We start from the raw sequence: 27,523 nt of genomic DNA, 5'->3' as shown, positions 1-27,523 counted from the left end.
GGACCGATCCAAAAAGGCCCATATGGAGAAGATAAAAGGTTTGATAATAGAGGAACGAGACTTTAGCTTGAAGGAAGACTTGGTTTTCGTTCCCTGTTCACACGTTGAGCACAATTTATCTTTGACAAACTGCGTCTTGAAATTCCTCTTACAAGTTGATTCCCAAAAATCTTCACAAACGATTAAGATGAGACTGAGCACGAGAGAAGAAACAACGATGAAGGGAATTGTCAACATAGAACATGTCCAAAACATAAATGTCATTTTGTCGATATGCAGTCAGAACAATGACATTTTTTTTGTCATCAACGTTTCCTTCTCTCTTGTTAAAGTGAAATTTATAGCCGACGTCACACAGTTGGCTGATTTAAATGAGATTGTGTTGAAGACCATTCACAAAATAGACATTCTTAAATATAACATAATTGCACTTGATGGTTCTGTTGGATTAGTGTCTAAGTCCATAACTATTTTGGTATGTACTTGACCCGATTATGAGCATGGTCCTTTTGGGTTGCCTTCACCATAGCAATATGTAGGATGATTTAAGAAGAGAAAGGTTTAAATATGATTTATTAATATATTATGAGAATAATATATTAAAGGAGAAATCATATTGTTCAATTAATATTAGTCAAGAATTAATTGTTAATTAATTTTGTGGCTAAAAGAGATTAATTGAACTTAGGGGACTGAAGTTGTAATTATAAGATAATTATAATTGGACTATGGATCACCTAATAATATATAGGTTGGACGAATTCTATGGGAAGCCCATTAGAAATCGTCCAAGGGATATGTTTAAGGAGTCCATGGGCTGCTTAGGGCCTAAGCAGTCAAATTAGGGTTTCCTAGTTGTAAACCCTAATAGCCTACATGTATATAAAGGGCCCCTATGCCCCAAAAACGTGGAAAAGTCTTCCATTAGGGTTTCCAGCCGTTTTTGGGCAGCCTCTTTTCTTCTCCTCTTCATCCAAGTTGTATATGGTGTTTGTGACTCCATTAGAGGTGCAGCACTTGAGGCACTAAGCTTTCTAAGGCCAATCCAAGCAATGAATTGATTGTTATTGCTATATAACAATCAAAGGTAATTCTATAAACCCTAATTCAGTTTATAATATGTTAGATCTAAGTTTATTAGTCTTGGATTCAAAGCATGTACAATAGAGAAACCTAGGTCCAAGCATTAGGGTTTGTATCAGCACATAGGATTGTTCTTATGCACAAAACCCATCAGTGGTATCAGAGCCTTGATTGGTTTCAGTTGTATGCGATGCTTAACTGCTTTATTTGTTGGAAAATCGATTTTTGGCCTCTGCCCGACCTGACTCGGCGAGTCAGTGGAGAACTCGGCGAGTCTGTCCCTGACTCGGCGAGTCCAGTCCCTGACTCGGCGAGTTCAGGGGTCAGACAGAGGGAATTCCGGGTTTTTGCTGCTGTTTTGACTTGGATTTGATACCTAATTCGTTTTTTGAAGTTAAAATCCGATTTTTATCTTAAATTAGTGATTATCATTGCCAAAACAATAGATAATTTCAAATCTTTTAAATATTGGTTGTTTATATGATAAATATGGATTATTTCAAATTATTTGGTAATTATCTAATGACTAAAATAAGATTAGGTCAAATATAGATAATTGTAAAATTAATTGTTTAATTTGAATTATTTGTTGTTTGATCCCTAATGTTTTGAAATGTTTCAAAACTTGCCCTCAAGTTTTGGAATTTAAAATTTGATTAAAAGTTTAATTTTTGAAATGTTAAATTCTAAAACCCTAGTAATTTGAAAAAGTTCAAATCACACCCTTATGATTTATTAATTAATTAAAGTGTATAATTAAAAGTGATTTAATAAACCCATTAAGTTTTGGTTTACATTTAATTAAATTAAAAGTATAATTTTACTAAATTAAACCACCTAGTATTTTAAAAGTGTAAAATACACCCTATACTATATATAACATTAAAAGTCTAATATTATATATATGTATGAGTAAACAGTCAGTCTTACCGTTAGTAGGCCTCATTCACGAAGCTGGTCTATAAGGGGTGTTTAAGGAAATTGCCTATAAAATGGCGATTGAATGGGTATCCACTCTTACCCATCGCACTCTTGACTAGTGGAGGGTCGTTAGCCGAACGGGTAGGATAGGACAGAAACCTTCCATTATAAGTATAATGAAGTACAAAGTAACTAAATGCTTTTTTTTCAAATTCCCAAATCATAGTTACTTTAGGAAAATGTGAAATTGTATGCTAACCCATGGAATTACACTTCGTACCCTTGTCAAACGTTAGTGGAGCGTGTGTGGTTAACCGACACACTAATTTGGGGATGACATTGGTAGCGAAGGGTGACTCGATGTTTGTCATACATCAATGGAGCGTGTGTGGCTAACCGGCACATTGATTAGGTGATTGTAGCATTGGGTGCACCACGTGATTCGTATGGTTATTCACACCTTGTTTGTGATCCTCGGCATCCCAGTCACAAATAGTAGGGCATAATCGAGATTAAACATGCCATTGAAAAGTTCAATGAATCTCAAAAGATCTAGGAGTTTCAATTCATTTAAAACTTAATCTTCCTTTTCGTTTTTCATGGTGGAAATTGGTAAATCGTCATTTACCTACCTTCAAATATTTTGCAACTAGATTACGGCATCCCTTTTCTAGGTTGTAGAATATTGTGTTGGATCCTAGCCTTAATGACTCATTTGGGTGTTTTATTAAGGACTCTAATCAACTTAACTTGAATTTTCTCCCGTTTTGTAGATGTCTAACCGGTGTATTCCCGAATCCCAAGGAAAAAGTGTTCCTAATGAAAGTGAAAGCTTGATTCAAAGTGAGAGATCAATGTGGACTAGCTTAATTTCACTTCCTCCTCTTCCTCCCGTTGTTCTCCCTAGCCCTAATGATCAAAGACTTGAAAAGTTCAAGATCACCGAATCCCTATTGGAAATGGAACATCAAGATGGCAAACCCGTGTGTGCTCACATCCTAGGGATGAAATCACACATTGATAGGTTGATCATGTTGGGTACGTCTATCTCAGATAAGTTGGCTGTGGACTGGGTTCTTCAGTCACTCCCTGAATCATATGATAAGTTCATTAGAGAGTATCATATGATGAAACTTGACGCAACCCTCATTGACTTGACTTATATGCTTATTGCTGCTGAATCAGTAATGATTTGGCAAAGTAATGGAGCATATTTGTCCAATAAGTCAACCAACCATGCCTCCGTGGACAATCTAGGAGAATCCACCTGTTCCTGCTGCCAAGGAAAGGGGAAATGGATACGAAGCTGCCCGAAGGACCTGAAGAATCTAAGAGATGGGAGAGTCGACAAGTATGGCTCTACTTCAGGTATAAAATCCACTATCTAACTCCATTTAAATTCCTATTCTTTATTCATAATGTGATAAGATTACATTTGCATGTTTTGCAGGATTAGAGAAAGGAGAGGAAGTTTGATGGAACAGCAAGATGAGTCTGATCACGAAGAAATGGATTTCGATCGCATGAATTCGAAGATCAGATTTTGAGCTTAGGAAGTTATGATAGATTTGTTAGGAGTATATGATTACATAGTTTTTCATTTGAATTTTGCATTGTAAGGACATGTTTTCCGTTGTTTTATGAATAAAATAAATTTTGGTTTTTATCTTATTTGTTTATCCTTGCAATGAAATATATGAAAAATTGATATTTGTGTACTTCTATTATTAGCAAAATGGATTTGATTCTTAATTATGTTATTTGTGGAAATGTCAAAAGTTTACCAAATAGGGAGAGTTTCTCATCGCCCAAGTTTCAAGTGGACAGAAACTTGGAATCATGCAATGTGTATTGCATGATGAATGAAAAACTTTCACATTTGGGAAACTTAGACTAATTCTTTTGCAAAGTGTCAATTGAAGGACTAGGAGATCGAGTACACTAGGTCGTACGTTGATCAAGTCTACCACAAGAGTGACAAAGATATTCGTCATGATTTACTAAAGTTTAGTATATATGGTTATACTTATAAGATTGAGTATAATTCTGAGTTAACTGAAATAGTTTCAATCAATAGCATAATGAATAAGAAGAATCAAGAAGGCAGAAAGATAAAAGTTTCTCCATTCTAAGAAGAAGGGAGAGTACCTTTTATTGTGTTTTATGATAAGTCTTAATGATTAAGAACCATGTCTCAATTGATCCTCTAAGTGAGTCTTAGTGCAATTGCATGTCTAAGAAGAGGAATCAAGAATTGTAGAAATGGTTAAATCAATAAGTCAATCATACTTCGTTCCAATATCAAGTCTTAAAGTCAAGATTGTGACATTGAGTGAAAAGTCTTAAGTAGGTTTATAACACTCATCAAATGTGGAATTTAGAAAAAGGTTTTCTTATTCTTGCACATTTAAAATTAGTAAGTTGTGATGTCTTGGATAAGACAAAGACCAACTAGGACCAATTGTGTGAAGTGTTTTGTCTTGATAAGAACTACACTAACTCTTGAGTATTTGCTTTGTCAAGAAATGTTTCTTGACAAGAGAATCTTATATGTCAAGGAGTCAGTGGGAGTCTTAATGGTCTTGAAAGGTTTCAAGAACAAATCAAGAATATACCTTATCAATCATCACTAGCACACGACTTGAGGTTTACAACCTGTCGTGCTGACATTATTTTGTTTCTATGCCATTCCAATTGAGTTAATTGTGTATGTGAGTTCTATGAGTTCTCATTTGAATGCATACTAGAGCCTTAGTCGATGGAAAGTACATTGATATGTAAGCACAAGTTACTAAACTACTTGGAAGACATGGTGGGCACTCGTGTTACCATAAGGCAAGAAATCAAGATTAAGAAAGTTCAGTCCATATGAGTTTGGATTTGTCGCAAACCTTGGTTTTGGCAAATTCACATGGATAGGAACTCATACACCATAAAATCTAAGTGTCATAAGATTCCCTCCTTCATGAAAATGACTGTGAGGAAATACTTTCACTAAGAGAGGTTTTAAGAAGATAGCGATTGTGAAAATTGTATTCTCACATTCGATTATGGTTACGGCATCCCTTTCCATAGTTCGAATTGTGAGATTTGGCAATTAGTTTGAACATTTGGAACTTAGTAACATAAATTCTAAATTGTTTAAACACACATATGAGCTATCTAAGACAAAGGTGTATAAATTTAAGAAGCTTAGATAAAAGCTTATCGAAGCATCTGGTATTAGAAATATGAATTTCAGAAATTCAATAGGCATTGTTTTCTGGAAGTTCATTTGTTTTCTGAATACATGTCAAAGCTAGTGGAAGCATAAGTGTTATGCTTATATGATAATAATCATGATAGTGGGAGCATAAGTGTTATGATTGTATGATTATTATGGCAAGTATTGCAAGTTAGCAATAATAATTATAGAAAAACAAAGATTCAAATTTGCAAAGTTGCATGGGTTGAAAAGTTGTTTTGCTATAACTAAGGGAGAGAATATTATACTTCGTTTCAAAATCTAAAGCTTAGATTAAGAAATTTTAATATTTTCAGTCAAAGGGTACATTGTGTGTTCTTAAAATTCAATTATGATTACGGCATCCCTCTTCATAGTTCGAATTATGAGAACATGACACATAAAATATTATGGCAAAAGATTAGTAAAGTATCATATCTTTATGTGAGACATTATGCATCGTGTCCCATACACTTCAGGTATAGGATCGATTGCAAATGCTATAATAATTTACCATTCTAAAAATTTTCAAATGTCTAGCGCATTAAGAGGGAAAAAGGACTAGAATGGGTTTTGACTAAAATAATTAAACAACTATCAAAGGACGATCCAAATTTCACTAAGGATTGGTCGCTTGTGAGTAGTTGGAAGTATGGTATTGAATGGACCATATCGACATTATTATGAATAGATAAGATTCTATTAAGAATGAGTTGTCATATGGCAAATGTGGAAATGTTTCCATATTGGGAGTTGCACATTAAGAATTTATGTCTAGATTAGAAACTTTTATGCAAGAAGGATGTTCAAAGGAATGTACTTTGAATGTGAGACTTCACGTCTATGGAATTGTCTTGTAACAATTTCTAAGAAAGTACTTTGTAATTTCATTAGCCAAGTCTTGGTGACTTTTGTGCTATGACTTTACGAAATGATCGTTGCGTAAAATGTTAGAATCTAGAATATTCTAGTAGTGGAAGAACCTTGTGTTCTTACATTAATAATGGGGATTGAGGAATTGTGAAATGAGAATCATTGGAAAAGTTTTCAATTGTTCTACTTCACAAAGCATGGACCATAGGAAACAAAGTGTGCATGCTTAGAGCATGGGACAATTGTTGTTGTAATTCAAGTAATAAGTTGATTTTCTGAAACACTAAACAATAATAATGAGTAATCAATATGGTGGTTAAATAGAAGTGTTTTATTTACTCTCACAAGTTTGAGGCCATATAGAATTAAGTATTATTGTTATGTTTCAATTTGCATGTTTTGACTTCCAGAATAACTAGGTCATTCAAACATCCACAGTCGATCATACGTTGGAAGTAAGTATGAAGGAAGACTGTCATGAAGAGTCTGTAGATTGTCTGAAAGGTTTAGACATAGCACAAGTTTGCTGCAGAGTTCATGAGTGCTTTGATAAGATTAAAGTATTGGATTAAACCCATGCTCACTTGGATCACTTCATGGTTTTATCACGAGTGATTAGTGAGACGATAATATTGTATATTCTTGAAACCGAGACATGTGAGTTGTTATTTGTTGGTCGGTTGCACATTGATAATAAGTAAACGCACCAGTAACTTGGTGTTATAAAATTTATTGTTGTGTGTGACTCGATCAATAAATGCAAGCGAGCATTTGAGTCGAAGTTTATCCATTCCTTTTACCCAAAGTGGGATAAAAGCGATATCTATGGGCCTCTCGATGATTTAGTGATGACACCTAAGAGCTTGGCCAAGCCGAGACTAAGTTGATGTGTTCATTGTAGTCTGTTGTCAGTCGTCATAAATCGGAAGTCGGGAAATAGTATAGAGAGAATGATTGAAATTCATGTCTTATGTCTATACGATATCTTGAGAATGGAGGAATATATAATCCCTTATCTAGAGGACACGCTATCTGATAAGATCAGAGTTGACATCGGCTTTTGAAAGCTACGATTGCTGATCAGGTTTTGAAGTCGTACGGAAAATAGTTATTAGACTTATCCAAGTGGGAGACTGTTGGATTAGTGTCTAAGTCCATAACTATTTTGGTATGTACTTGACCCGATTATGAGCATGGTCCTTTTGGGTTGCCTTCACCATAGCAATATGTAGGATGATTTAAGAAGAGAAAGGTTTAAATATGATTTATTAATATATTATGAGAATAATATATTAAAGGAGAAATCATATTGTTCAATTAATATTAGTTAAGAATTAATTGTTAATTAATTTTGTGGCTAAAAGAGATTAATTGAACTTAGGGGACTGAAGTTGTAATTATAAGATAATTATAATTGGGCTATGGATCACCTAATAATATATAGGTTGGACGAATTCTATGGGAAGCCCATTAGAAATCGTCCAAGGGATATGTTTAAGGAGTCCATGGGCTGCTTAGGGCCTAAGCAGTCAAATTAGGGTTTCCTAGTTGTAAACCCTAATAGCCTACATGTATATAAAGGGCCCCTATGCCCCAAAAACGTGGACAAGTCTTCCATTAGGGTTTCCAGCCGTTTTTGGGCAGCCTCTCTTCTTCTCCTCTTCATCCAAGTTGTATATGGTGTTTGTGACTCCATTAGAGGTGCAGCATTTGAGGCACTAAGCTTTTGAAGCCAATCCAAGCAAGGAATTAATTGTTATTACTATATAACAATTAAAGGTAATTCTATAAACCCTAATTCAGTTTATAATATGTTAGATCTAAGTTTATTAGTCTTGGATTCAAAGCATGTACAATAGAGAAACCTAGATCCAAGCATTAGGGTTTGTATGAGCACATAGGATTGTTCTTATGCACAAAACCCATCAGGTTCCATATCCCTTTGTATCTCCCTCACCATTTTCTCCATATGTAACAGTAAGACCATCCATCCTTATGAATTCTTCCAGAAGAGACTTGAATCCGGTCATATGTCTTGAGCAAGCATTATCTAAATACCAAATATATTCTTTACCTTGAAACTAAAATATAAAATTAATATACACTGAACCATCTTAAAATGGGTCGCTTAAGAAAAAATCGATAAGAAACATCATGGAGACAATTTAAAAAGCTTCCCTTTTCGAACCGCTTATCATTTCGAGTCATAATGTTGTCATCGTGAACGGGGTTCTTCTCAAAAGTGCATTCCTTGACTTTATGAGAAGCATCACCACATCGATAACATTAGACTTTGGTTCCTTTTTAACTGTTGAATCCGAAAAACTTTGATCCTTTGATTTAAAAGTTCTTGCTTTAGTTCTGGACCAAGGAATGTCTTTGATTGTATGCTCAGATGACACTTTGTCATGAGACTCACGAGATATTGAAGAATCATCTAGAACCAAAGACTTTGATTGATATCCGGATTCAGAGTTGCTAATAGAGCACTGAGGAAAAATAATAAGAATTTCGTTTACCGAATGAACTTCACCATTTGATATAGGAAATTTCAGTAAAATCTAAGTGGATGCCAAAACATACTCACAATGAGGAGGTTGGCGGGAAGGATCAGGAGCAGATAAACGAGATACATATTTGGTGTTACCATTAGAGTCAGTAGTGCAATGTGTATTAATTAAAGTTTGATATATAAAATAGGTACTTACAAATCTACTCTTAAAATCTTTGTTTAGTTAGTCAGCATTATAAAAAGTTTGTTTAATCTCAACGTTTTTTACGTTTCATAAATTTGTGATGATTCGTGTATTATTTTTATTCGATGCATCAAATTCCTTATCCATGGCTTCTTTCCATTTTGAGAGTTTTATTGCTTCTTCACAACTTGATGGTTGATATAACTGATCAATGTTTCGAACCAATTCTTTACTATGATCAAAAAGTGATCAAAACACACATGGTTGATTGGTGAAATTTAATTCATGGTATGCATACATGAAGAGACATTATTACAAATGTAATCATGTAAATGTTTGGGAGGATTATGTGAATGTGATGATCCTCTAACATCTTGTTGTCAATTAGATTTCAAAGAATAGGGAACTAAACTTGATGAAGGAATGAAATTGGGATTGAAGGATTGTGTATCATCTTGGTTATTGTGGTTAACATAAGGTTTAGAATTGGTATTGATAGAATTATCAATGCAATCGGTGAATTCCACATTATTTGGGGTACGAAACAAAGGAATGAGATTGGAATTCATTGCTTGGAAAGAGAATATGTTTTCATGAAATGAATATCCCTTGAAATAATAACCTTGTTAGAATGCAAATCATATAGTATTTAAGCTTTCTTTCCATAAGGATATCCTATCAAAAAATATGGAGAAGCTCTATGGGTACATTTGTGCATATTCTCTTTTAAAGTGCTTCTTAAACATAAGAATCCAAATGTTTTCAGTTGAGAATACAAGGGTTCTTTTCCACTTAATCTGAAAAAATGAAGTATCATTAGTAAGAAGCTTTGTTGGAAATCTATTTATGAGGTATGTAGCTATTAAAACACAATCTCCCTAGAATTTGATATGAAGATTGGATTGAAACAAATGGGGTTGAGAAGTTTCCAATAAATGTTTATGCTTGTGTTCAACAACCCCATTCCGCTAAGGTGTACTTCTACAACTTGTTTGATGATTTATGCCCTTTTCTTAAATAAATAAAGAAGCCTCTTTACTTGAACCACGCTCAAAAGCTTTTTTAGATTTGATTGTTTTTTATATCCTTGCCAAATTGATTTCGAACAATTGCAATGAAGCCTTTTAAAACATGAAAAGCATTGCTTTTAGTGCTAAACAAATGTGTCCAAGCAGATCTATTATAGTCATCTACTATAGTAATATATATATATATATATATATATATATATATATATATATATATATATATATGAATAACCATCATAGGTTCCCGTGTTGTAGGGTCCCCATGTGTCTATGTGAATGACTTCAAAAGCGTATCTAAAATGTATGCTACTGTGATGAAAATGTGATTCGTGTTGTCTGGCTTTTGGCAAATTTCACTGGGGAATTCAAAATTAAGATTGCCTTTATTCGTGAAATTCAAATTATTCAACTTGTAGAATGGTAAATGGCCAAGTCTCTTGTTCCATAAGGAAACAAAAGGATCATTTGATACTTAATTACAAAGGGAATTTGAAAAAACAAACAAATGGGTTTGATGAAAAATTGTCAGAAACAGACATTAAATCACTATAATTAGCTTCTTCTTTTGAATGAATGAAGTACAAGCCAACATGACATTTACTAAGAACCAGAGGCATCCTCATAGAAAGGTTTGAGAAAAAGATAAACGAATTAAGATCTTTGCAAAGTTTTCCTAGAAGATTGAGTACTTCCTACTTCAAATGACATAATCTTCTCACCATTAAGAAAAGTATTATGATGAGGCATGTTGAGTTTTTTAATCTTGAACAAAAAACATCTATTACAACACATATGATCACTTGCTCCTGAATCAATGATCCATGATGAACAAACAGTTGTAATGTAATGACAATTTATGGATTTATAAGCAGAGAAAGTGTTACCACTGAAACTAAAAATAGGATTATTGTTTGAAGCTTGATTAGAATGATCATGTTGGACTTGATTAGATAAATTGTTTCCATTTGGCGATTTAAAATTCATGTCTGAGAAATTGTTGATCATTGAGAAAAAATGTTGATATTGATCATTGGTAAACTCAAGGAATGTGTTCTTTGATTCAGTAAATCTTCACTAGATTGTTGATAGCTTGTAACATTTCCTGCTACATTTCGTCCCTTTGTGAATTTAAAGTCCTTTGGAAACTTGAAGAGACGATAAAAAAATTTTACTGTATGACTTGGCTTCTTACATTGATTCCGAACAACATTATTCTTGTTCACATAATTTGTTTTAGATCGAAAATTTCCAGATTTGACATTCATAGAATCAGATTCATTGGTGAATATAGAAGCAGACTGAACTTCCCGTTGTTTTTCATCTTGAATGTGTAAAGCATTAGCTTGGGCAACAAGGGGAGGTTTCATCATTAAAATATTGCTTCGAACCAAGTTGTAATTGCTATTAAGTCCCATAAGAAACTTAATAAGTCCATGATTTTGTTCAATTTTATGAAATTTGTGTGTAGATCCATAATTGCATGAAGAAATTGATGATAATGAATCAGTTCGTCCCAATTCTTCTTGAGTTTAGTAAAACAGGATGCAAGATCAATAGTACCGTGTAACATACATAAGATTTCCTTTTGAAGTTGATATAATTTGGCTACATTAGATTGGCCAAAGCAATCGTCCAAATCGCTCTAAATTTTGAATGCAAAAGAAAAATATAGAGCCGATTCAACTATATCACTGGTTGAAACGTTGAGAATCCAAGACATAACCATTTCGTTGCATCTTTTCCATAACTCCAGAATTTGATCAACATCTGTTGGTTTCTTAATTTTTCCAGTCACGAAGCCAATTTTTTTCTTTGCGAATAATGAGATCAACATAGCTTTGCCTCACACATTGGTGGATCTACATTGGATCCCGGGGGTATCCCAGAATGTCCATCAAAAAAATTTTAGTAGTATAAATTTTTCTTGAAAATTTCGATTATGTACGGTCCTTAATATAACTATGTTTAGTGAAAAAATAACAAAAGCTATAGTTGTTTTAGTTGTATATGGCGATAGGACGTTTTACTAGAGGTTGCAAGTTTAAATCTCGGGCCTGACATCGGTATATTTTTTGTTTGTTTCTCAATTTCCATCCTATATCCCTTCAACTTGTTTTTTATTTCTTATAAATCTAAAATTGCCCCACATCCGCCATAACATGAAACATAGCTCCTATACATCTGTTATATAAGCAACATATGCTTCTCAATTCTTAGTATGTTAAACCTCCTATAATGAGCCAAGATTTTTCAATAAGAGGGTCTTAATTATATTAAAAAAATATACATTCAACTAACATCACATAGTTTGTAAAATTGAAAGAGAAATTGATTGAAAAATTCCTCTAAATAGGAGTAACATCGATCTTTGGAAGAAGCAATATTATATTTGGTTTTTTTTCCGGTTTCCATATTAATATTATTTCACGATGTGAGCATATATATATATATTATAAACATCTTCAATAATATTGTCACTAACAAGACGTGGTTTTCAGTCATAAATATATTTTTTCGTTTATAAAATAAATCAATTATTATTATTATTATTTTTGCTTATGATTAACATTATAACCATAGAAATTAAGAAACTAATCATGATAATTATTAACCATCAAGTACAGAAAAATTATATATTAACCGTAACTAATAAGAATTTAAAGTTACATTTTCTTGAAAAAGAATTAGGAATGTTGAGGATGGTAATTGTCGTTCCTGACTTGCCATGGTTGATGTATTCACACCTTTTGTGTGTGTGTGTGTAAATTGCAATCGTTTAATAAAAGATTAAAGAAATTGAGCTTTTGTGGGATGTGTGGGTTTAGCCTCTTTGGTGACCGGTTTTTACTTTGAGCTTAAAACAAATATTAAGGTTTTATGACTGATACTGCTTGAACAAATATGATATGTCAACACACCCGCTACTCCCCTATTCCCTCCGCCCCTGCTCCTGTACATATGTTATATAAGTAACACAAGTTTCTCAATTCCCAGCAAGTTAAACCTTCAAATGAGTTTGGGTTTAAACCCGAAACCAAGTTTGGAAAACTGAAAAACTGAGAAACTGAGACCCTGGATCCGCCACTGGCTCCACGATCCAAAATTAGATCCATCAAATTGTTTGGAAACTATAAGCATTACACAATGATCTGATGGATGAAGATATTGAGGATCAAAAAAGTTTATTTGATTTTGAACATGAATTTGATTGATATTTTCGTGTGGTATAGACATGGTGAACAGTTGGGGTTTGAACACGAATTAAAGACGAAATAATCAAATTAACTGAGAAAATCAAAAGATCAAAATTAGTGAAGCAAAGTAGCTCTGATATTATCTTGATTTTAGAGAGAAAGAGAGAGAGAGAGAGAGAGAGAGAGAGAGAGAGAGAGAGAGAAGAAAGAGAAGAAGATTGTTGAAACTTTTCAATTGATTAAATGAAAAATTATACGAACCTTTATCAAATTTATACACCAAAATAACTACTAATTATTTTAACTACTCAACAAAACAAACTAACAAACTCACAAACTTTCTATGATGTGGTATAGCCATAAATAATAACATATTACTTATGTAAAAAATAATGTTTTATTTCTATCTATATGTTTTACATCAAAAATAATAATAATAAATAATATTCCAAATGTAGTCTTTTTTCTAACTTAGTTAATCTATCTTTTTTTTTTTATTTGTTTTGTTTTTTTTTGTTACAAAATTTTAGAATATATTACTAAATAAGTATTAACCAACCAAAAAATAAATAGTTATGTATAGTTAATTCAAATTAGTAGCTATATTATTAAGTTTCTATTAAATATGTTATTATGTTTTGAACTAGTAATGATATTAAAATATTAAAATATTTTATCAAATAATATATTTAAATAAATAAGTATTATTAAATAAACTTAAAATATGCATATATACAGAAGTGCATATATGTATAATTTCATTTTGTGTATATGTGCATATGGTGCATATTTTATGTAAATTTTTTTTATCTTTTCTAAGTATCAATATGGAAAGAGGTTAATAAATGATAATTTTATATATTTATAGTTATTTTTTTTCTATATAAGATAAGCTCTAAAACCAAGATTGAAAAAACATGCACATTTGACTTTGTGTATATATGCACATTTTCTTAACTTTTTCTTGAATTTTTTTATTTAAATTATCTTAATTGTTTAAGATGTTAATATAAAAAGTGATTTGTTGAAACAAAATTCAGATAAATGACTTTTTTTTGCGAAAAATGTGCATATGATGCATATTTTTTGAAGAATTTTTTGTTCAAATGTGAATATGGAAAGAGTTTGAAAAATGATTAATTTACGTATTTTTAGATATTTTTTGATATAAGATAAGCTATAAAATAAAGGTTGAAAAACTTATTACTAATGATCCTAAAAAACTTAGTGATCTAATTAGAACTTATATATATATATATATATATATATATATATATATATATATATATATATATATATATATATATATATATATATATATAGGTAAGACTGTAACATTTGTTTCCTTGGATGAATTGAATTTGGGTTTCCGAGGGTAAAAAGATTGGATTTTGGTGAAAAAGGGGTCCTCACGACGTGAGCAATTAGAGGTCGTGACGTGAGGATCACTGCAGCCCAAGCCCACCAAGTTTTAGTGTTTCCCATATATTTAAGACTCGTTAACATAGTTTTAGGATTCATTTCTCAGCCTCCACCTTCCCTTAACTCCGTAAAACCCTAACCCTAGCATTTATTTGTGTTTCTTAAGCTTTTGGTGGAGTTTTTGTGGTTTAAAGAGGAGGATATCACCATGGAAGCATAGTTGCAGTTTGAAACCCTCATTTTCAACCTTTAGCTATACTTCTGGACCAATGTCAGTAATCAAGATCCATGCTTTATATTTCCTTGTTGCTAGATTTAAGTTTTAATGCATATTTATCCAAGATCTTAAGAATTGGCGTGTTTGGACTACATAACGTTGACAACATTATGGGCCCTTAGGGTCCCTAGATGCTTATATGTCATGGATCTGAAGTTTAGATGATGTTGGAGTTCATGCATGAGAATTGATCCTCTTTTTTCTCAATGAATGATCCATTTTAAGCTTGTGGCTTGTATTGGACATACAAGGCCCTAATGCAGCGATTTTTATGATCCTAGGAGTGTTAGGAAGCCTCCTGGAAAAAATATGGATTGCTGGCTTAGTGGATTAAGAGTTTTCATTTTTATCAAAATGGCATACAGATGGATCTCACAGCGTGAGAAAGATGCATGTCACGTCGTGAGGGTTGCAACCTCGATTATTTTGTCCTGTAACAGCTCACGACGTGGGCCATAGATGATCACGTCGTGAGGGCCTGCTGACTATTGACTTTTTAACCAAGGGTATTTTGGTTGGTGTTTGATGCATGGTTTTGGGATTTGTTGGGCCATTGGATTTCTAATTTTGGGCTTTGAGTTTCCATTTTTGGCTTTTTGTGCTTTTGGACTCGGCGTTGATTTTGGGCTAAGTCAGGAAAAGGGTAGAATGATATTTTACGCTCTATGAAGTTGGATTATCGATTGGGCCTTGTATTTTCGATTATCGAGATAATTATTGATTAAGATTGTATTTTTGTTTGTTGGCGCGAGGTTATACGGTTCAGCAATTGGATTAGGCATTTGATTTTCCGCGGATTGTGATGAGTTTTCCTCACTGTACTTTTGGGACGAAGGCACCTAGGGCGGCATATTGGATTGTTATCCTAGTTTATCACATGTTGGTATGTTGTAGTGATATGTTAGGTCTATATCTTGGTATATAAGATGATGTTATGCTTAGTGATCTGTAATATCTGCTTGATTGTTTGTGGACTGGTTATATGTTTAACTATGTATATGTCATCGTGGTGTAGGTGGGTTGGGACTGTACTGCTTTGTGCTGTCAGACAACAAACCCGGTAATATTTATATCGATATATTGTTATGGTTTAGTGGGCTTATATGTGTTTTAGATATGTATATGTTGACATATTGTGTGTGGTTGGGTTGCGGCCAACTAGTGTAGACAGGAGGCCAAGAGACCCAGGGCGTCTCGGATAAATTGTAGGCCTGAGGGGCGTATCCGTCAGGCCGAAGGCCCGGAGAATGTTCCAGATAAACTAAAGGCCTGATGAGGCGTAACACTCATGCTGAAGGTTCTGTGAGTGTACCAGATAGACTGTAGGTCGGTGGGGCGTTCAGGTCAGGCTAAAGGCTTTATATACATGTTGTTTGTTGGTATATGTTATCTGTTTTTGTGGTGGTATTTTGGGGGAACTCACTAAGCTTCGTTCTTACAGTTTTGGTTTATGGTTTCAGCTACTTCTGTGGCCAGTGGCAAGGTGAAGGCAAAACCGTACACATCCTTGGGTTTACAACTGACCGGATCTTGGGAGACTCTGATTTTAAATAACGTTTTGAAACAATGATTTTTGTAAACATCTTATGACTATGGGTTGTTTTTAAAAGTTTAAATTTGATGTGATTTTTGGGATGTTACAAGTTCGTATTAGAACCTTGGTTTGAGTGAATTGGAGGAACATTCTTGTGAGTCTAGTCTCAAACTAGGGAAAAAGGTTTTAAAAATGGTTTTCAATTTGTTTTTTTTCTATGTAATCAAAGAGGTGTTGGATTAATGTCTAAGTCCATAACTATATTTGGTATTTACTTGACCCGACCCGACATGGTCCATTTGGGTTGCACTTCACCGACACAATTTATATGGATAGTCTTTTGAGATTAGTATATTTATGATTAATATTAATATATTATAAGTTCTAATATATTAATATGGAATCATATTATTTAATTAGTATTGATCAAGAATTAATTTAGAATTAATTAAGTGATCAAAAGTAACTAATTAAATATGGACTCTTATATATGTATATATATATATATATATATATATATATATATATATATATATATATATATGGAATGGGCCAAGTTCATTTAGGTTGGGCTAAGCATTTATGGATAGTCCATGGAGCTTTTAACCCATGGATCCTATGTAAATGAAAGGTCTTGGGTATTAGGGTTTACATGGATGTAAGCCTAATCCCCCATAATATATAAAGGGGTCCTTGGCTCATAAAATTGGCACAAGTGTGTGAAAATAAGAGTGCTCCAATTTTAGTGTGCATACATATTCTCTCAAAGTCTTCCAAGGTGTTTTGGTGATTTGTGATTCCACTTGAGGCTTCCACACTATTGGGGCTAAGCTCTTAAAGCTTGAAGACATCAAGCTACATCAAAAGGTACGTCATCTAACTAGTACTTTGTAGTATAAGAGCTTCATAATATGCTACTTAGGATTAAAGCCTTGGAAAGTTCTTATTTGCATGTATAATAGAGAAAACATAGATCCAAGGTTTATAGGGTTGCATGTACACCATAGGAGTGTTAGAATGCTCAAAACCCAACAGTGGTATCAGAGCCATAGGTTGTTTTCTGATATATTCATGCAAATTTCTTGATTTTCAAAGTCGAAAAAAAAAAGAAAAAAAAAACATGAAGTTTGTCAAATTTTAAGATAATTACTTGTTTTGTGAAAAACTAATTATTTGTAAAATTCGAATCATTTGCTACATGAGTTGAATTGCGTCAAATTTAGTAAAATATAAAATGATATGATTATTTTATTAGTTTTAAAAGTTTGATCTAAATGTTTTAAGGAGTTACAAATTTTGTCATAAAATTTTGGAGCTCAAATTTTTTTTTGAAGTTGTGATCTTAAGAGTTTTGAAACTTCCATAAGTTATGGATATGAAAGTTTTTTTTAAAAAAAATGATTCAAAGTTTTTATGGAGTTACAAAATTTGGTGTAAATGTTTTAAAGAATTCCATAACTTTATTAAGTTATGGAACATGAAAAGTTTCATCATAAAACAAATATTTAACTCCATAAGTTATGGAATCCAAAAGTTTTCAAGAGTTACAAAACTTGCCCTCAAGTTTTGGAATTTGGAAAAAGTTTTTATGAAAAAAAAAAAAGAATTGAATTCTAAAACTTTTAGGTTCATAACTTAAACAAATAATTAAATGGTTTTAATTTTGAATTTAAAAATTGGAATTATGATATTTTTATTGAATAATTCAATTAACTCTTATGGACTTTATTAATAGATAATTAAAGTGTTTAATTAAAAGAGAATTAATAATGCCATAATTACATGGTTTAAGTTTAATTAAAATAAGAGTATAGTTTAATTAAAAGATTAAACCATCAAGTATTTTAAATGTCTAAAATACACCCTTATACTATTATAATATTAAAAGTTTAATATATTTTATGTATAAGAGCAAGTCGTCTTACCATTAGTAGGCCTCATTCACGAAGCCGGTCTATAAGGGGGGTATAAGGTTACTGCCTATAAAATGACAGTTTAATGGGTATCCACTCTCACCCACCGCTTCCTTGACTGGTGGAGGGTCGTTAGCCAAACGGGTAGGACAAGGACTATTATTCTCCCTTCATTAAAAGTATTAATGATAAATACTAAGTAACTAAACCTTTTATAAATACCCAATCTTAGTTACTTAGGAAAATATGAATAAGGTGCTAATCCATGAAATTACACTTTGCACTTTTTTTAAGTCCGTTAGTGGAGCATGTGTGGTTAACCGGCACACTAACTCGTATTTAACAAGGCAGGCAAAGGGTAACTTAATGTTTATCATAATATCGATGGAGCTTGTGTGGTTAATCGGCACATCGATTGAGGGGTAACCACTTAAGGGTACCAAGTAATTTTCATGGTTACTTCACACCTTGTTTTGTGATCCTCGGCATCCCAGTCAAAAACCTGAAGGGCACACTCGAGATTGAAACATGCCATTGAAAGTTCAATGAATCTCAAAGATCTAGGAGTTTCAAATCCAATTAAAACCTAAAAAATTATTTCGTTTTTCATGGTGGAAATTGGTGAATCGTCATTCACCTACCTTCAAATATTCTATAGCTTGGATTACGGCATCCCTCTTCCAAGTTATAAAATATTATGTTGGGTCCTAGCCTTAATATTTCATATTGGGTGTTATATTAAGGACGTTAAATCAACTATCTTGAATATCTCCCAAAAGATGTCTAGTTCAGACATCTATGATCTTCCCAAATCTCTTGGAACTTCACTTCCTCCACCTCTTCCAATTATTCTCCCTAACCCACAAGTTCAAGGTCACTCAAGCCCTATTGGCAAGGCAAGGTCTAGGTGTGATCACATCTTGGAGATGAAGTCACATAATGACAAGCCGGGAGAGTTGAGTGTCAAAGTCTTGAGAAAGTTAGTGGTGTAATCACTTTCTAAGTCACATAGTGAGTTCCTTTGGGACTCCTATGAAACAGACTATGACAAGACCCTTAATGATCTTATCAATTTGCTTGGTACTGCTGAATCAACAATGATTTGGAAGGCTAGTAAAGCAAATTTGATTAGAAGATCGACTTCCCAAAACTTTATGGACATTGACAATGGTGACACTGGAAATCCAGAAAAAGCATTCTCTTCCTAATGGAAAGGGATCGGCCATAGTCAACTCAATTGACCAAATGATAAAGAGAAAGGCTAAGTCTGAGATTGTCCCATGTACCATTCCTAAAGGGTCCATATGGTTCTATTGCCAAAAGGAAAGGTCATTGGTTGCGAAGCTGTCAATTTTACCTGAAAGATCATAAGGCTAGTAAAGTCAATAAGTTTGACTCTACTTCAGGTAAGGTCCACTATCTAACTCGGTTAAGTTTCTATTATGAGATTATTATTACAAGATGTGACTGGGTCACATGTTGATGTTTAAGAATCAAAGGAAAAGTGAAGAAAACTTAAAGAAAGAGTATGTTGAATCTGATCGTGAAGATGGATTTCTATCGATTGATTGAAGATCAGATTCTTGAGCTACTCTTAGGAGTTATGATAGATTGTTAGGAAACAAGTAATAACATAGTTTTCATTTCAAGTTACATTGTAAGGAAAAAAAAGTTTTTTCCGCATTTTAAAATAAATAAAAGTTTGTTTTACTTTATTTTATCTCCTTACAATGACATTCATGAAAACTTGATGTTTGTATGTTTATAGCAATATTGGAAATATGAATTTGATTTTTTTCATTTGTGGTAATGTCTAAATTTACCAAATAAGGAAATATTCTCATCACCCAAGTTTCAATTGAACCGAAACTTGGAATCATACATGGTGTTGAGTGTGATGTGTGAGAATTTTCAACTTTGGAAATTAAAACTAGTTACATGTTCACATGTATATGTGACTCAAGAGAAGGACTAAGGGATCAAGTACACTTCTTGTGCACTTGTCATAGTCCACCACAAAAGATGGATAAGACTATTCGTCATGATTTACTAAGGTTTAGTAAATATGATTATACTTACAAGCTTAAGTATAATTCTGAAACATTGAAAAATTTTCAACGTATGACAGAACGAATAAGAAGAATCAAATTAGGAAAAAGGATAAAAGTTTCTCAAATCTGAAAAGATGGGAGAGTACTTTAGTATCATGTTTTAAGATTATCTTAATGATTTTGAGACCTTATCACAATTCATCCTCTAAGTGCATTATGATAGTTAAGAAGAGGAGTTATCAATTGTTGAAGTGGTTAAATCAAGAAGATGATTCATACTTCGTTCCAAAAACAATTCATAGAGTTATACTCTAAGATTGGAACTTGAGTGACATGTCTTAAAGAAGGTTTAAAAAACTTGTCAAATGTAAGAGTAAAAGTTTTCTACTCTTGTACATTTGAAATTGGTAAGTGGTGATGTTTTGGATAAAACAAAGACCAACTAAGGCCAATTGTGTTAAGTGTCTGTCTTGATTAGAATCCACACTATATCTTGAATATTTGGCAAGGAAGTCCTATAAGTCAAGGATACAGTGGGAGTCTAAAAGATCCTGAAAGGGTTTCAAGAAGTAATCAAGAATAAAAACTTGTATTTCATCACTAGCACACAACTAGAGGTTTATAACCTATCGTGTTGACATTTCTATGCACATTCCAGTTAAGTTGGCTATACATTTGAGTTCTACATGTTCTGAATTTTTTGCATAGCTACTTGGAAGCAATGGCAGGCCCTTGAGCTGCTAGGTGGCAAGAAGTTAAGATTCCACAAGTTCAATCCATATGAGTTAGGATTTGTCACTAACCTAGTCTTGTGATTATGGTTTTGAAAAATTCACATGGATAGGAACACTTACACCATAAAATCTAAGTGTCCTAAGGTTTCTCTTCGATTCATGAAAATGATGGTAAGGAAACTCTTTCACTTAGTAGGTTTTGAGTAGATAGCAATTGTGGGAATGGCAAAAGGTCTAAACATTATGATTACGACAGCCCTCTTCATAATTGTTTAGACACACCTGTGAGCTATCTAAGAGAGGTGTATGATTTTGATATAGTCTTATCAAGGCAATCTAGTATTCAAAATCTGAAATTTGGTAAGAAAGTCAATAAAGTATTGATTTCTAGAAGTCCAATTGATTTCTCGGTACATGCCAAAGCTAGTGGGAGCATAAGTGTTATGCTAATAATCATCATGTTAGTGGGAGCATGATAATTATGGTAAGTATTGCAAGTTACCAATGTTAATTATAGAAAACAAAAGTTTCAATTCGTGAGGTTGCAGGGGTTGAAAAAGTTGTTTTGCTATAATTAAGGGAGAGGAAATTATACTTCATTTCAATTATGAAAAGCTTAGATTGAGTTATTGAGATTTTAATCACCTTTAGTCAAGAATATATATATATGAATTTCATGTTGGATTGGTTCAACTTAAGAAAATTCTATATATTGCGTTCTCAAAATTCGATTATGATTACGGCATCCCTTTTCATAGTCAAATTTTGAGAATATGGGAAACAAAAATTATTATGGCAAAAGACTGGTTTAGAACCATGTCTTTATGTGAAACATCATGAATTGTGTCCCATTTACTTTGGGTACAGATCGATTACATGTGCTATAATATTTATCCTTTCTTAATTTTCCAAATGCCTTGGGGCATTAAGGAGGAAAATGTCTAGAATTGGATATGACTAAAGTGATTAAGCAATTGTCGAGGATAATCTAAGGTTTACCAAAGATTGGTTGCTCTAGGACAGCTGGAAGTATACTGTTAATACTGGAAGGACCATATTGACATAGTCTGAAAAGAGGCAACTCTTGTTCAGAAGTGGTAGTCAAAATTTGAAAAGAGGCCGTGAATTCGAGTCACAGGACTCAAGAATGGAACGACCGTTATGATCGGCTCGAATATTGCATATGGGATTAGAATGGTTGATTGATGGTTTGGTATGTCGCTATCCTTGGTGGGGATTTTACCCTTTCGGTTTCCAAGTTTGGGGGAAAGAATGAGTTGGCTTGTGACCTTCAAAGTTATGGTGTAAGCCCAGCTTGGGGTCTATTGGTCGCGGGGTTTGGCGACCATATGCTAGCGCAGGAGTGCGCAGGTGGATTGATGTGTTATGGATGATTTTTGATATGATTAAGGGTCTGTGTTCTTAGGTTATAGCAGGATGAGTATTGGCTTGTAGGTTGGGATTACAGACAAGGAGATTGTGTTTTGGATCGTAATTCGATATTTGCTTATGCTTGTGTGTGAAATCCTTAATGTTAAAGTGGTTATAATTAGGAATTTCAAAGGTCTTCAGCTGAAATCCAAAATTCTCTTAGGATTTGATTGGTCCTTATCTGGAAGGTCATCTTGCATGCGTTATTCATTCCAGGGTCAGGGATGGTCGTAATTAGCCGAGTCGGTTTGAGTTATGGTTTTGTTTCCACACTAGTAGGTGGTAGTTTGAACAATAACTGGGGGTGAACTGGATATTCGGCTTGAAGGATCATCGATCTATTCGAGTTCATGGTAGTGGAGGTATGGTTCATAGGGATCTGTTCGAGTTCGTGGTATTGGGGGAATAGTCCGAGTTCGTGGCATTGGGGGAAAGGGACATAGGAATGGTTTATAGTCTAGCTTGGGGTAGAGGTCGATTAGGAAATCAGTTTCAGAGTTGGGGACATTCAACTCCGCATAAGTTTTGGTTAATTAGATCTAATTTCAATGTGTCTCCGATCATTGGTCATTTCGTTCATCATTCAACGGAGATCCTCCGAAAATTTCAAGTGGTGACATTTGAAGATCAATAAATATGACAACCTATCATTAAGTTCAATATATTTTATGTTCCTTTGGTCTTTGTGTAATGTCCCGAAATAATGACACGAAATTTCTGTCTTTAGATTAATAAATCGTTAATACACACCAACTCCATAAAACCAACATAATCAAGACTTAGCAAAATATCATTAAATCAAAGTAAGTCACAGAATGCGGAAACATGTGGTGTGTGCTATGAAATCATCACGAGCCATTCCATTTTGATAACTGAAGTACCTGAAACATAAACTGAAAACCGTAAGCACAAAGCTTAGTGATTTCCCCAAGATACCACATACCACACATACCAAAATCACATACTGGGCCTCGCCCTCCATCGGGCCTCACCCGGTCTCGAGTCCCACTTGGCCTTGGGCCCCACCTGACATCGAGCCCAGCTCGGATTATAGATATGTTATTCTCAGGCCTCGCCTGTCCCTAGGCCTCGCCCACTATACACACATAACCGTATAGCCATATAATCATATAGACATATAACAATACTAGCACATGCAATAATCACAAAGACTATACCATACCATATAGTCATCGGGCCCCGGCCGGCATTGGGCCTCAACCAGAAATCATAAGACAAATATTGATAATTAACATACGATATCCTCCTAAGTCCCCGCCTGGCATCGAGCCTTGCCCGGTAAACATATCATCATATAACACACACAAGAGTAGAACACACATCTAGCATTGTAACATAAACAAAGACCAACATTGGTGCCTTCGACCCACTAAACCCAGTGAGGAGACTCACCTCGCACTCCCGAAATATACAGATAATCCCTGTCTGGTGGCTGACAAATTTCCGAACTCTCAATATCAAAACAACATCCAATCACTAATTGGGTTCCAAACCATAACCATAAATCAATACTCGGGGCAAAAAGAACCTTTTACCCTTAATCCAGCTTGGTCAAATACCAAGGCCCAACTCATAACTTGAAATCCCCAAAAGTCAAATGACTAACCAAGGCCCAATTATGGCCTAATTTTCTAAATTGGGCCCAAACCCCTTACATGGGCCTTACCCTAAATCCCAACCAAAATTCCTAGTCTAAGACACTCATACTCAGACGGCCCATTAAGAACTCAATCACCCAAGCCCAATAAGGTAGCCCAACACAAAGCCCAAAAGGCAAAAACCCTCCTGACCGAGTACGCAGTGCGTACTCAGCTATACGCTAAGCGTACATTCAATCTGGCTTGTACACTGCACGTACAGACTTTTCTCCTAGTGTACTCCTCCTTTAAGCCATTTATGACATTAAGCTCTTAATGCTTAAGTCTAGAAATCCAAACCATAGATCTAAATCATAAACAACGTATAGAACCATAAAGTCACTGACTTGGTGACTTTGCATGACCCAAAGGAACCCAATCTCGAAATATAACCTTCTACTTCCATTAAATGAGCTCAAACTCAAGCATGGGGGATTCTTATCCTTAAAGGTGCCACCTTTATGACTCTAAGACCATAGAAACACCAAGAGTGGAAACTCTAAGCTCCTGGAATGGTATCAACCACTAAATCTCATTCATGGACCAAAATGAACCAAAAGCTCATACATGCTAGATATAAGCTAATAATGAACAAGGCTCAAGCTTTTTACCTCAAACAAGCTGGAAATGAAGCACATAATCCAGATCCATAAGTTCATCCTTGATTCACAACCTTGCATCAAAGTCCATCTTCTTGGAAATGACCCAAAAACACCAAAATGCACATCATGAGCTCAAAATTACAACCATGGAGGCTTACAGATTTTTTTCTAGGATTTGGGAACTTTGAGGCAGGTATAAGGACCAACCAAAAATACTTAATGAGATTATATAGGGTACATCATCAAAATTAGGGTTTTCATTAAGATGCACGTACGCCCCGCGTACACCATTGTACGCACCGCGTACGTGCCCGAAGGCGCGATCCTGCTTCTCATATGTTTGCCCTACTACACAATTATATGCCATGTGTAACGACTTTAGAACTAGTACGCCATGTGTACGTATATGTCACACCCCCAAACCAAGGATGGAGGAAACGTCCGGGGGTGGAGGACTTCATGTATAATATCACAACAATGAGTATAATAGTGCTCAAAGTATATACAACCATCATAAAAATAATTGAAAAAGTTTTACAATAGTATGTGTTTACATGTTTCCAATCAATTACACTTATGATGATACAAATGTAATGTTTGACGGTTTAACGTCCCATCCTCAAAAGCGGTTGATTTCCTATTTCACTGAATTCCTGAGAATACAAGTAGTTTGAAAAAGCGTCAACAATTAAGTTGGTGAGTTCATAAGAGTTTTATTTGAGAAAGAAACCGTTTTGTTATAAAAAGCGATAGAGTATGATTTCAGAAAATTCAATATTTTCTTTATTAAACACGAAACGAATTCTCCTATGTTATGCAATAATGTACCCTAGAAAGACCTGTAGATTCCTTCTATAATCACCCAGTGTATATAAGTTATATAAAATTTAAGTTAAATAAACTGTCGAATATAATGGGTCTGCCCTAGGTCCACAACCAAACAAGGAACATGAAGTAAGGCGGGCCCACCAATTCTAAGTTGATTGTGACTAGATTCTTATATAACTCTAGCATATACACTTAGCAATTATAGCTGAAGTCTAACAATTCAAGATGAAATGTAGTTTTGATAGAAATATGTTTCCAAAGAAAATCCAATGTTTTCCTTATAAAAGTCATGTAGTCTTAAACGTCAAGACAGAGAATATGTGTGTGTTTTGTACTTATAATGTTCATAATGGTAATGTGTTTCCAAAGAAAATCCAATCTTTTTCCTTATAAAAATTCATGTAGTCTTAAATGTCAAGACAGAGAATATGTGTGTGTTTTGTACTTATAATGTTCATAATGGTAATGTGTTTCCAAAGAAAATCCAATATTTTCCTTATAAAAAGTCATGTAGTCTTAAACGTCAAGACCAAAATATACAAGTATTTTTCCATACATAAAGTAATTCATGCAAGTTTAAATCGGCATAAACTCGTTTAATTTAGAAGTAAAATCCCTTTTCATTATAGAATTTTTCCTGTAAACTTGAAAGATTGTTAACTCCCTATGTGAGTCGCTATAACCATACTACGACATGATAACCTGCGGCGACGTTCTTCAGGCGTCGGAAACGAAATGACATTTGTCACCCCCCGATCAGCCGATCGGACTTATGCAAGCAGCATGGGTGTGGGTTGTCAATCCCAATATAGATCTATACACAATTATCACGCTCTCCCTACAAGAGACTCTGGTTATAACTAATTCAGGATTTTCTGTGGTACTAAAGAGTACCCTAAAGGAGAATGTCTCACAACTTACGTTAACTAGTTTACATATAGTTTTGAGTATAAAACCTCTTCCGTGGAGGAAGTGAAATCACCTTTTATGAAAATACATTTGTGATATGAATCCATAAACTATTACTATTATAGTTTATCAAGTAGTGTATGAAAAACGCATTTATTTTGAGAGTAAATCCTTTTCCATGTAGTATGCTTTTATCAAAAATTCATAAACTATACATAATGTAGTTTATTATATGTGTTCAAAATGAATGGAGGAAAAAACTTAACATGAATGACTAATTTCATTTTATGATGATAAACTAACAAGAATGCATCTAAACATGAATGACTAATTTCATTTTATAATGTTTGATGGTGAAGCAAATGATCAAGGAAATCCCAAGCATTTCCTTATATGGAGGGTTGCTGGAGCAAGTGGCTTGGGTGAAGGGATGTTTGCCTTGGTTTGTGTGATGTGGATATGGTTGGACAAATGAGAAAGTGACACATAAGAGGCAAGTGGGCACACTTGACCCACTTGTGGTGTAGGATACTCTTCTTAATGTAAAATAATGATTTATAATTAATAAATCCTTGAAAAATAATTAAAATAAGAGTTCTGGGGTTTAAATATGATAAAAATATGAATTTGGTGAAAAAAATCTGTCAAAAACGGGATTAGGAGGCGAAACTAGTCGAAAACTGGCATTAGGGACCGAACCTGCGAGGTTCGGCTCTTAGGAGTGTGAGAACCGAGAGGAGGGGAGAAGGAACCTAAAGAAGGAGGAGAAGACCAAAGGTCCGAAGGGAGGGATCAAAGGTCCGAGGTCTCAGATGGGGGGCCGAAGTTCGGTCCTCGCTGTTGGCTTCGGCCCGAGAAGGCTTCTGACAATTTCGCTTCTGACAAATTTCGCTTCTGACATGTTCAACTCCTAAGAGGTTCGGCTCCTAAGAGGGGTTTCGGTTCCGAAGAGGAGGGGTTTCGGTTCCTAAGAGGGGTTTCGGCCCTATTTAGCTGTTTTTCGAGAAATCTTTCCGTTTTGCGTGATTTTTGACCAAGTTAAGGGTCGGGATGACCCGGATGACTATAAAAAGTTTGAGAGCGATTTTGGGAGAGATTTCACATACTTGGAGGGATTTCACATACTTAGAGAGATTTGGGAGAGAT

This window comes from Lactuca serriola, chromosome 4, assembly GCF_051521515.1.
Source record: "Lactuca serriola cultivar US96UC23 chromosome 4, Lser_US96UC23_V15, whole genome shotgun sequence".
Lineage (NCBI taxonomy): Eukaryota > Viridiplantae > Streptophyta > Magnoliopsida > Asterales > Asteraceae > Lactuca > Lactuca serriola.
The sequence above is the reverse complement of the archived record's forward strand: the minus strand, read 5'-3'. Positions refer to the sequence as shown.